We start from the raw sequence: 12,452 nt of genomic DNA, 5'->3' as shown, positions 1-12,452 counted from the left end.
CAAAACCCACACGGGAAAAAAACTGAAACACTCCTAAAAGACTCAAAGGTAGCTCTGAATAAATAAGACCGCCTCCCAGACTTGTGGACGGAGTGACGTGAACATCCTGACAAATTCAGCTTTTCCTGTTTAACTAGATGAAAGTTCACAGGGGGAAAACAGGGCAAATGGCCCTTAAATAGGAACATAGTTTCATTTACAATCAAAATAGAGGGCAAATTAAAACTATAGAGGTAAAAAAAAAAAAAAATTATACAGGAAAAGCCATTCCTTGCCTCTCACGTGGTCAAAAATCGTACAACACACGTAGGTGACGATGTTGGGGAGACACAGGCACACGGGCACATGTACACCTTGCTGGTGGCAGGGTAAAGCAATAGAAGACCTATGGTGGGGACACTGAGTAAAATCTCACAAAGTCACATCTGCCTTAACCTTGGGCCCAGGAATTCTCACTTCTAAGAATGTACTCTGAAAATACAATTCCACGTATATGAGATAGCAAAAATGTACAAAGTTGTTCACATAGTTATTATAATTACATATGCTATCATGTGAAATATTATCACATAACACATTGGAAATTATAATTATTAGGATTTTATATTATTATAATTATATGATATCAAATATTGGAAATAATGTGAATGTCCATCATAGGGGAAACGGTGAATAATCTCCAAGACAGACTCATACTAGAGCACCTGGAAAGCCACAAAAATGAATGAGAATCATTCTTGAAAGTGGGATACAAGCCCCCACCGACTCCACAATTTATACACATATGGCTCTCAGCTGCCTCTGACCAGAGTCTCGTAGCCCTTAGTAACTGTTAAAAAATCCTGTAAAAGTGCCTCAGGGAAAACATAAAAGCTGCCTCCCCCAAAAGTCTGGGGGGATGCTGTTCTGCCTGAGATAACAAATCTAACGTGCCACGTTTGTAAGAAAAAAACAATAATAGTTGGAAGCCTGGTAACAGTCACAGGATGTAGAACATCTGCCCTTGGACTCTAGGTATGACGTCACTACTGCAATCTGCTGGCAATGTTTCTCTCCAGGCCCCTAGATTGCAAGGACCCCCGAAGCAGAACGACTATCTCACTGCAGTCACACCAACACCAGAAAGGGAGACACCAGAATGGATAAGACGATGGAGAAAGGAAATATCTCAGCTGACCCTAATCCCTAATCAATCAGCATGATCCAAACCCCTGACCCCCTTACCCCTTACCCTGAATTTTCACCCTTTAATCCCAGCTGCTTGTATAAGCCATCGGGCAGTTCAGGACTTTTGAGCATTAGCTCCAGTTCTCCTGGATGGCACCGTGTCAATAAATAGCCCATCTTTCTTCACTGCCAAAGCTCAGTGTCTGCTTTTATTGGCTTGCTGTGCACCAGATGGATGAACTCTCATCTGGTTTGGATCCAGCCTTCTCGTAATGATAGAGGAAAAACTCCTTGATACATTGTCAAGTGAAGAAAAAGAAAGAAAGAAGTTAGAAAGGAAGGAAGAGAAAGAAAGAAAGAAAGAAAGAAAGAAAGAAAGAAAGAGAGAGAGAGAGAAATTGGGTACTGAGTGCTGCCCGTGTGTAAAAAGGGGGGAAATGTGAGCCATGTTAATGGTTCAAGAAATCTGAGGGCAAATAAGCAAACTCTAAAATTAAACTGAAATGAATAAAGCTAATTGTGTATCGTATTGGTAATATGGTCACACAGAGAATAGTAGGCTGCGTTCGGGTGCCTGGGTGGCTCAGTTAAGGGGCCGACTCTCGATTTCAGCTCAGGTCATGATCTCAAGGCTCGTGAGATCGAGCCCCACGTCGGGTTCCGTGCGGACAGCGCAGAGCCTGCTTGGGATTCTGTCTCTCCCTCTCTCTGCCCCTCCCCGACTTCCTTTCTCTCTGAAAATAAGTCAATAAACTTAAAAAGTAAATAAATACAGTAGGCTCTGTGTCCAGCACAGAGTCCAACGTGAGGCCTGAACTCACGACCCTGGGATCAAGACCTGAGCTATGATCAAGACTCCGAGGCTCAACCGACTGAGCCCCCCAGGTGCCCCAAGAATACATTATTTCTAATGACTTCTGAATATAATTCTTTGATGATACATTCTTAGTCAGATGCCTTCTATTTCCACCAGAAACTTAAACCAACGAACAAACTCAGATTTTATAAACCATAAAAAAATGCAGTAACTTCTATGGCATGCTATGAGCTAACATTACTCTGATCAAAACAAGACAAACGTAGCACAGGAAAACTCGAAACCACACTCAAATACTAGAGTACATGCAGAAGTCCCAAAACAGAATCATATAAAAATGAACCAAGTGCATTATTAAGGAAACATACACCAGGAAGTACACGGTGTAGCCTCAGAACATCAGTATAGTTAAGGACTTAAAATGTCATCCACCCACTCATCAAACAAGGGTTACTGAGCATGCCCATGTGACAGACACTGCGCCTGGCCCTGGGAAATCGGTGGCAAACCAGACCACCTTTTAAGGAGCTTATGGATAGGGGAGTGAACAGATAAACGAAGCAGATAATTTCACGTAATCGTTAGGTCTTAAAAAAGCTTTTGCTGCAGCAGACATATGTACAGAAGTCTATGAGAGCTACTGGGTTGACTTCTCCAAGGACAAGACTATGAGAGCCGGGCCTGGATGAGGGAGTCACTAAATGCCATGCAGAGAAAAGGCCAAGGTCCAGTGAGGGAGACAGAGGAGCCCCACCCAAGGCACGGAGGGGTGACCTTTGCGGCCTAATCCCTACAACTTGTCACCGCAGAGCCAGTGTTGTGCTACCCGTGAGGCCCAATGGTTACATTTTTGGGGATTCTCCAAGCTTGTTGTCCAGCAGCACCATTATTAAAAAATTAAATTACATAAAGTTGCAATTAAGTAAATTAAATTTACAACAGATGGAGATCCTCACCACTTCCCGATTATTTGCCAACATTGAGTATCGTCTGTGCTCCTGAGGCTATTTTCACCAACTGCATGTGAATGACAGAGGGCCATTTAACGGCATGATGCTGTGCACAACTTCCCAACTCTGATTTCAGAGATGGGCCGGTAGCTAGAAATCAGCCTGGTGGGATTTCTACACCATGGAAATCAACGAGTGCTGTAAATCAGGACTTTACTTATTGTTTTGTTGACTCTTCAAATTTAAGGTTTTATTGATCATCTAGAACATCGTGTAGAAAACGTGGATTAAATGTAAAAGTGGGATACATCTGTAGCCACTGCATCAGCCATGTATCCGTAGACACGGGTAAATAACCCAAAGTATTTAACAAATATTCTTCCAGTATCTGATTGCGCAAGGTAGTTGCTCATGTCATTGCCATCTGAGCAATATTCCGACACCCATCTGTCTGATTCGGTGAAATTTTAAAAAAAGAAATAAAAGAAAATAACCAACACTTATGCCAGCTCTAAACTCATTGGTCAGTGGTGTGTGTGACTTCTTGTCATGGAAATGGATAGCAACCAAGCAGGTAAGCAGTTATTTGCAGTTTGATTTTGTGACACTGCTGTGGCAATAAAATGATAACAATGGCTGTAATTTTATAAAAATTATAAAAATTGCTATTTTGCAAGAAATAGCAATTCATTTGAAGTTTTAGGTCTAACCTGAATTTCCAAGAAGCATTTTAACTTAAAATTTATTTCTACAACTAGATAAAGAAATATTTAACAGAATTTTTTACATCAACCTTCAAGCAGTATCACGTTTTATACACCATTTGTACATATATACGTACGTACATATATGTGTGCTTATTTTTCTCTCAGAGTCAGTCATTAAACATTTACCAGCACATCTCTGTCTCTAAACTAGGAAACTGAGTAAAGGAAACCTCATTTAATTTTTTTTTTCAACGTTTATTTATTTTTGGGACAGAGAGAGACAGAGCATGAACGGGGGAGGGGCAGAGAGAGAGGGAGACACAGAATCGGAAGCAGGCTCCAGGCTCTGAGCCATCAGCCCAGAGCCTGACGCGGGGCTCGAACTCACGGACCGCGAGATCGTGACCTGGCTGAAGTCGGACGCTTAACCGACTGCGCCACCCAGGCGCCCCAGGAAACCTCATTTAAAAATGGAGTCAAGAGACCAGAAAGGAGCGGAAGAAACCTACTTTACTATTCCGGCGGGAGGAAGGCAGACTTTCTTCTTGCCCAGCAACAAGCTCAGCCGATGAGAAAATGCCTCGACTCAGCCAATGAGAAGCTGTCACCGCCCTGAACCCTCACTTTCCTCCACTGGGCTTTCCTTTAAAGCAGCCCCTCCCGACTTCCTCCTTTTCTCTACACAGTAATACTCCTCTCCTTTGATCTCTGGACTTGCCTATGGTTTGCCACAGCTTGGGTGTCCCAAACTGCAAATCCTCTGCTATTCCCAAATAAACCCATTTTTCTGGTAAAATTACTGGCTGTTTTTACTTTTCGTGTTGACAAAACCAGACATCTGAGAGAGGCCCCTGAGTATACATGCACAGAGGACAGGGAGAAGCAAAAAAAAAAAAAAAAAAAACCTTTTAACACTCACTTGTTCTTTGTCTTCAAATCCTAACATGTTTCCTGAGGGGAAGAGGGATTATGGGAAGAACTTCTTTTCCCTGTACTAGAGAGAACAGAGAGGAAACAAAACCTACTCGTTATTCCCATTATAGACTTCCCTAAGTTGAAGGCTTTCTCCCAGGCTCCAGGTTCTTGTATCTCAGACTGATGGAGTATCAATCATCTAAGTAGCCAAAACAGACGATATGGCCTCTTTTCGGAGAGGACTGACTTGGTGCTCACAATACTCTGATCGTGCAGCTGAAACCTCTTAAAGACCAAAATGCATGGGCCCCAAGGGGGCATTTATTAGTTTTTCTCCTTAGAGATCTTCCTTTACTTGAAAAACTTTCTCCCACACTCCTTCCAGTTAACGAGTCCTCAGAGGCTTTCTAGAAACAGTGCTATTGCACAAGATGGCTCCGGAAGTGCTCAAAGACTTGCCTGGAAATAAAAATCGCGTGTTGGACTTTAAGACAGAGGTGAGGGCTCACAAGCTTAGTTTGCAACCCTAATAATAAGTGGAATTAATCGTAATCAACTTGGAGAACTCAGATGTTTATGACATCACTTGTAATGGTTTGCCACAGCTTGTGTGTCCCAAATTGTAAATAATAAATTCAGCAAAAAGATGCATCGTGTCTTACCAAGGAACTGTGTGACTCAGAGCCACTATAAACAAGGAAGACATAATTAATCACAGCCCTTATTTTGGAAACTTAGTTGTTTTGAAAACACTTTGGTTTCTGATGATCTTTAAGCAGCGTATCTTCCGCTGGAGACCTTGAGGACTGCCTCCTAGGGTTCCTTCCCAGAACACAAGGATGATTTCGTACTGGTACGTCCATAAAGGTGATTCGCCAAATTAGTCAGTCAACCCTGCTACAGTACCGTATTCGTAACAATGGTTACTAAAAAACACATTTGAAGATGCTCGCTGTAGGTAGTGTAAAGTTAAAAATCCTTAGTAAACTGAGGACAATGGGATACATTCCAAAAATTGTTGAGTGAACAGTAACAACAACAAAAAAAGCCCAGCATCATATGTTCAATAGTGAACTGATAGTCTTATCGTCATTAGTGTCAAAAGCCTGCAAGAGACAGTCCTTGTCACCACCATACATCTTGTGGACTATTAGACAAAACCACCAGGCGCAGCATTTAACCATGGTCAACTCTAAGACAGTATCATCCTTTCCCATGACTTCATTGCTTACCTGGTATGGTGGCCAGCTTCCAAGATGGTGGCACTCCTTTGGCAATCAGGTCGTAATAGACAATGACGCCTGTTTCAGTCACAAAGCGTCAGAACATAGCAGCTGACTGATTCCCAGCAAGAGACGGCCCATAAAAGGAGGTATTTTCATTTATCACCATTTTCATCGATAAATTCACAGTCCTCTAAAAACAATCTTTGATGTGAAGGACAAGGGCCTCCCCAAGCAGTTCACTGAGAACATCACCAAAGAGGGAGTCCTGATGCCCATGGCTACAGAGGATGCGCGTAGGAGGTGAGCCACTTACCATCTCCTACGGGCGGGCAGAGCAGCTGACCCGGCAGGGTCTTGGGCAGCACTGTCATCTTTTCGGTCAGGGCATCCGTGGAGCTATCCTAGGGTAACCAAGCGAAGTTCAGGTGTTCTTCCATCATGACAACAACACAGTGCTTGAGAAAGAAAAATAAATATGTAGCTAGTAATGGCTGGGCGGGGAGACCTTATTTTAGGGCATTTCTTTCAACGATGTAAGGAGCTGGGCTTACATGGTGATGGGGTTAGCGGCAACGGAAGGAGGCACGTAAACTTTCAGCCTGAGGTTTTCAGGCAAGAGTTTCAGCTCAAGTGCCCGATGGCGGAGGACCCCAAGGACACGGCAATGTCCCCTCACCTCCAAGCCGTGTAATTTCTCCAAGTATCTTCTAGTCAGGAGTGTCCTTCCAAGAAACAGTATATGCTAACCTGGGGAAATGTATAATAGGGGACTTATAACACCAAACCAAAAGATTTCCTTTCAATTCATCACCAGTACTATTGAGAACCTAGACCTGGTCCTTATTCCCGTTTTATTCCTCATTCTTCTCCATAAAAATGAATTTCGTTCTGGCCCGTGGCTCTTGAGACAGCGGTCAAACGAGTTATACGACTGATTTGCTCTGGGTAAATATTAGAATGTAACAACTTTGTCTTGTAATTTCGGTACATTGGTCATCAATTTTCACATCTTAGAGACAAGCTTGTATTTAAATGGCCTTAGATTTGTGTAGGTAAAATGTACTTTCTTCCCATCGAGAAAATAAACATAAAAGATTAGTGATTTGAAGAGAAGCCAAAGCATAGACAAAGCAAGACCCCACAAGTGGTTAAGAGGTGTAATGAAATCAGAGGTACTGTGTAGTGTGGTCACGCTTGGTCCTACGGCTCACGTGGATGTAAAATCACATTCATATAACATACGCCACATAACTGATACTTTTCCTTAATGAGATTTCATCTTTTGTGCTTTCAAAAAGAATCCATTTTATTAAAAATTTAAAACTGGCCTTACTTAAAATAAACTCACATGACAGTAGTTTCTCTGACATAATCTCACTTGAGAGGGGAGTGACTAGGGAGCAGAGTAGTAGAGGCAGGACTGATATGTAAGATGGGCAGGTGCAAAGACTTCCCAATTCTTCTCTTAGAACGAACATTTGAGGAAACTCCATACCGTTTTTGCACCAGTCTGCATTCCCACTGAGAGTACAAGAGTTAAACGTAGAACTACCCTACGATCCAGCAATGGCACCACTAGGTATTTACCCCAAAAATACAAAATACTAATTCGAAGGGATACATGTACCCTGATGTTTACGGCACCATTACCTACAACAGCCAAATTATGGAAATGGCCCAAGTGTCCATCAACTCATGAATGGATAAAGAAGATGTAACATAGGGGTGCCCGGGTGGCTCAATCAATGAAGTGCCTGACTTCGGCTCAGGTCATGATGTCACGGTGTGTGAGTTTGAGCCCCGAGTCAGGTTCTGCACTGACAGTGGGGAGCCTGCTTGGGATGCTCTCTTTCTCCCTCTCTTTCCCCCCTCCCCAACTCATGCTTTCTCTCTCTCTCAAAATAAACAAACTTAAGGAAGATGTGGCATATATATACGATGGAATACTACTCAACCATAAAAAAGAATGAAATCTTGCCATTTGCAACAATGTGGATGGGGCTAGAGAGAAATAAATCAGAGAAAGACAAATACTGTATGATCTCACTCATAAACACCATATGATCTCACTCATATGTGGAATTTCAGCAACAAAACAAACGAGCATAGGGACACAAAGAGAAAGGAGAACCAAGAACTACACTACAGAGAACAAACTGATGGGCACCAGAGGGGTGGTGGGAGGGGCACAGGGGAGACAGGTGATGGGGATTAAGGACAGCACTTGTGGGGACTGGGTGTTGTATATATGTAAGTGTTGAATCACTAAATTGGACACTCGAAACCAATCTTCCAGTTACATTAACTAGAATTTAAATGAAAACTTAAACAAAAAAGAACTAACATTTGGTGGAAAGACATTCATACATTTGGGGATGGTTTTACTTTAATGAATTATTTCTGAGAATGTGTGTTCATCTTTTTCACATCAGTGCTACAGTTCCTCAGAATAGCCTTCCTCTCTTCCCAAGTCATTTTACATCTTAAGTCACACACAAATACATTATTTATTCCACTGCCTTCCAATCCAATGTCCTAAAGCCCACTGCTCAAGGAAGGGGAGCTGTAGTTTTCAATACAAAGAACTTTAATATTGACTTGATGGTAATTAGTCTGTTTTTTCCAGAAAACAAACTGGATATATATGTATAATGCACATCATTTACATGGAAATTTCAAATAGGAGTAGACCGCAAAAATTGTAGTCCAATAGCGCCATGATTAAATATTCCCTTCCCAACCCTCTCATTCACTTTTCATGTTACTTTATTAACTAGTTACTATTAAATTTTAAAAACATAAATTAAAAAAACATACATTTTAACATAGATTTTGCTTTCATATTAAATAACATTTGTGCTAAAAAAAAAAAAAAAATCCCAAGACCCAAAACAGTGTTAAATTCAAAATTTGCTCAAAGGGCATATGTACCTACTTATTACTTATTTTCCCTGAAGAAAACAGTGCTTAGTAAAACAAGACTAACAGTATTCTTAACATGAGCCAAATATATCTCAACCTAAAGTCCAATATCATGTTTGATGATGAAATATTGTACTGTTTCCAGGAGTGTGTGTGTGTGTGTGTGTGTGTGTGTGTGTGTGTGTGTACTAGCTATGGGTGTTTTTTTTTTCCCCTCCTCAAAAAGGCAGAAAAGTTCTGGAAAATATGGAGAGAAAGTTGGATCACAGATAAATTACACAAAAAAATATGTTTCATTTTTATTTAAGTAGAAAATATACGAGTATGGTCAAACCTAATAAAGAACAAGCTCAAAAGTGATCAGTATTGATCAATGTATTTCCTACATTAAAGGTTAGATGTCACCTCTGGGAGAACATTAAATAATGAGCATGTCAGGCCAAACTATGATCCAAATGGCTCCATATTCAGTAATAGGCACAAAGCCAAGTCTGTGGTTCTATCAGTCATCAATCAGGAGAGACAAACCACACAGCGAACTGAGTGAGGAAAGCTTAGTAGGAAGAATCATGAACTCAAAGGACTGCAGACAGGAGGAGGTGGCTGGACGGAAGGAAGAAAACTCTAAGTGACAGGAAGAGCAGAGGTTAGGGGCAGCTGCTGCTCCGCACCCCCCGCCGCCCCCCCCCCCCACCTCCCGCTGAACAGGCACCAAGGACAGAGACCCAGACCTTACTACCAGGGTGGGCTGGGAGTTGCAGACGGCTGTGCCCTGAGGGAGCCAAGTTCAGGTGTCGAGGGGCTGCAGAAGTGGCCCTGGAGCCTGTGGTGGGCACCCACAACCAGCAAGCAAATGCTTTTCTTCCAACAACGTCCCTCTAGGGCCATCTGAGGACACTTCAGTGCCAGCTGACAAAGGCCTAATATTCAGTAAAGGCCAAGTCCATTTCCCGGGAGCGGGCCAAAGGGGATATTTTTGCTAAAACACAGGGCACAGCTGGCCCCTCTGAGGAAGTGTGGAGAAGCCCCAGGACATTCCTGACATCACCTCCAGGCTCTCTCTCTCCAAGCCTTGCCCGGAAGGACCTGAGGAGGTGCCCCCGGGCCGTTGTTACCTTCCTGCCCTTTCCCTCAAGTTGCTCAGAACCGAACATTAACTCAAGTAGGTTCACTTCCCAGGCCATTCTACAAAGAAGAAATAGAAGCAAGCTCTAACACCCGTCCCGCTGGAAACTAAGCTCCTTTCCTCCGTCCATCCAAATCCCCACCATTACTCAGTCGGCCAGGTGAGCAGCCAGATGGAAAAGGAAGGACGCCAGCAATAAGAGGGCTGCAACGTAGTTTCTTTCTGATTATATTCATCAGCTCAATCGAGTATGCCCGTAACTCTCAATTATTGTTTACTGACATAAAACTTCAGGTCCCACTAAAGAGTGTCTTCTAATTGCTGTCGCACAGAGCCAGGACCTGCACAGTAAGCCACAGCTGCTCTGGGGGCCAAACTCGAAAAAATAAATCTGTTCATCTGCTCAGACAAAAAGCTTTTCTCTCTTGGCCCATATTCTAGATGGTCACAACAAAACAAACAAACAAAAACCCCAAAATACTTCCCAATAAAATTAATAACCACAGGCTCTACATCCTTTAGTTTTCGATTCACATATACGCTATTTACATAGTACAAGAAGACCAAGGTCATAAAATGTACATACAAGTGGCCTTGCTATTTAGCAGAAGCAAACAGGAAGTCTGCTCGCGGTCAAAAAGAAATAAACATTAAAAAGCTTTTTTAATGAAAAAGAAAGTACCCAAATTAAGAAAACAGAAATGTGGGCAAAAGGCAGGGGGGGCAAATAAAACTCTGTAAAGGTGAATTTAGTACCAGATTAGACACTGCTCAATTCTTGAACTGTAAGGAACGGCTTAAACGAATAGAATTTTGTTTTTTCCAGCTTCTAGGTGGCCCCAAACTGGTAGACTAGTTCCATGAAGCCAGAAGGAAACGGGCTTTTTCGATTTTTCCGTTCTACTTATGTGTGCACAGATATCTGCTGCCTTTCTTGGAGGAAGGGTTGTACCTCTCTGCCACACGCTGTCCATCCGGTTCACGGGACTTGCCTTGATCAATGCAGTCGAGGCAGAAATAACATGTAATTTCTAGCTGTCAAGTTTTCCCGCATACTCTCTCCTTCCTCTGCCATGAGACTGGCAGTATTTCCCACGGGGGGCTGCCCACCAGCCTGGCATGAAGACAATGGGGCCAGGGGATGCTGGCAGTCTGCACGTGCTACACGTGCAACGTGAAAAGGAAATAAAACACCCCAGATGGAGGTTTCACTTGGCCCACCGCGGCTTAACCACACTCCCGATCAATGCAGAAATTAGTGCAGAGCAGAGGGTGTTACCACACACTGAAAGCAAAACAAAGCCAAGACTACACAATTTTTGCCATTGGCTCCAGGGATGGGACAGGGACAAAAAAGAGACTGTTATTACGGTTTGAAAGGACAGGTGTCCCTAATTTGCCCAATGCTTTCCCTACGATAACTTACAGCTAATTCCCCTATCGACCTTACTAGTTTTGGTGAAGTTTTTGGCAAAACAAATGTACATCGTGTGATGTGCTACTGACTACATTTGACAAAGTACTACCAAAAGTGGGGGGGGGGAGGGGGGGAGACAGAATCAAAAGTAATTGGCTGGTTTACAAACAGGAATGAAAGAAATTGAGAGAAACTAAAAGTTCTAGGCTTCCTGAGTGGAAAGAAGCGACTTCTTCCCAGCACCAACAGTTAAAGGGAAAATCGAGAAATGATTTCAACAAGAAAGCTCTTTTTAGGCTCAGTCGTGGGCAAATACCAGATCAAGGTGCAACCACCTCACTGTTACAACCGTCTCTCAATGGTCTGAGATAATGTCCTGTGAAACACTTTAGTTAACGAAATGGCTCAAGAAAATGAAATTAATGTGATGGCTTTCCTACTGAAGCCTGATAGGCTCAACGTATCCAAAATCAAGAGGTAAGAAGGGTAGGGAAGGAGGAGAAAGAGAGAGACTGAGAATGAACTCTCAAGAGGAGAGGTGGGTGTGGCTACTGATACATGTAAGCAAACAGATAAGAAGGTGATGAACATCCTGAGTTGTGTAATACCGGAGAGCTACCAATCTGAATAAAAGAGGCTACAGGAGGCTGTGACTCATCAAAGGTTCAAAGGTCACTTGGGGTCCTCCCACTTTTTGTACTGTCAGAGGTCGGCCAAGAAATCTGCTTGGTTTGCAAGGACTCTTCAAATGTGGCCAAAGCGGATGGCAGAGAGGGAAGATGCCCCCCAGAGGGTGGAGCCATGAGCCTTGAAGAAAGTTCTGAGGGCACTGCCGTACTCACCATGGGGTGCAGGACCCCCTTCAGAGACTCCTGTCCGTCTCCTGTGTGATTTCTGATTTCAGTAGCACCTACTGTGTGTTCGCCTATTAGCAATTGCCTTGTCTGTGTTCTAGCCTCACACACTGGGTGTGTGTAGGGAAGACATCTTGTTAATACATGGGTTTCTGGAACAAGAGAGGTCACGTTCTGACTGATAAGATAATGCCATGAAAATACTGACCGTCAGGCCTGGTGCTCTGGTTCACTGGGACTTGAGAGCTGGCTATCAAGCTGGCTATGTTTTGTGTGCAGAAAGGAGCATTAACGGAAGACAGTTTAACAGAAGCCTAGACTGTGTTAAACTGTATTAGTGTTCAAAAACAT

This window comes from Leopardus geoffroyi, chromosome B2, assembly GCF_018350155.1.
Source record: "Leopardus geoffroyi isolate Oge1 chromosome B2, O.geoffroyi_Oge1_pat1.0, whole genome shotgun sequence".
Classification (NCBI taxonomy): Eukaryota; Metazoa; Chordata; class Mammalia; order Carnivora; family Felidae; genus Leopardus; species Leopardus geoffroyi.
Note: the sequence above shows the minus strand (reverse complement) of the source record.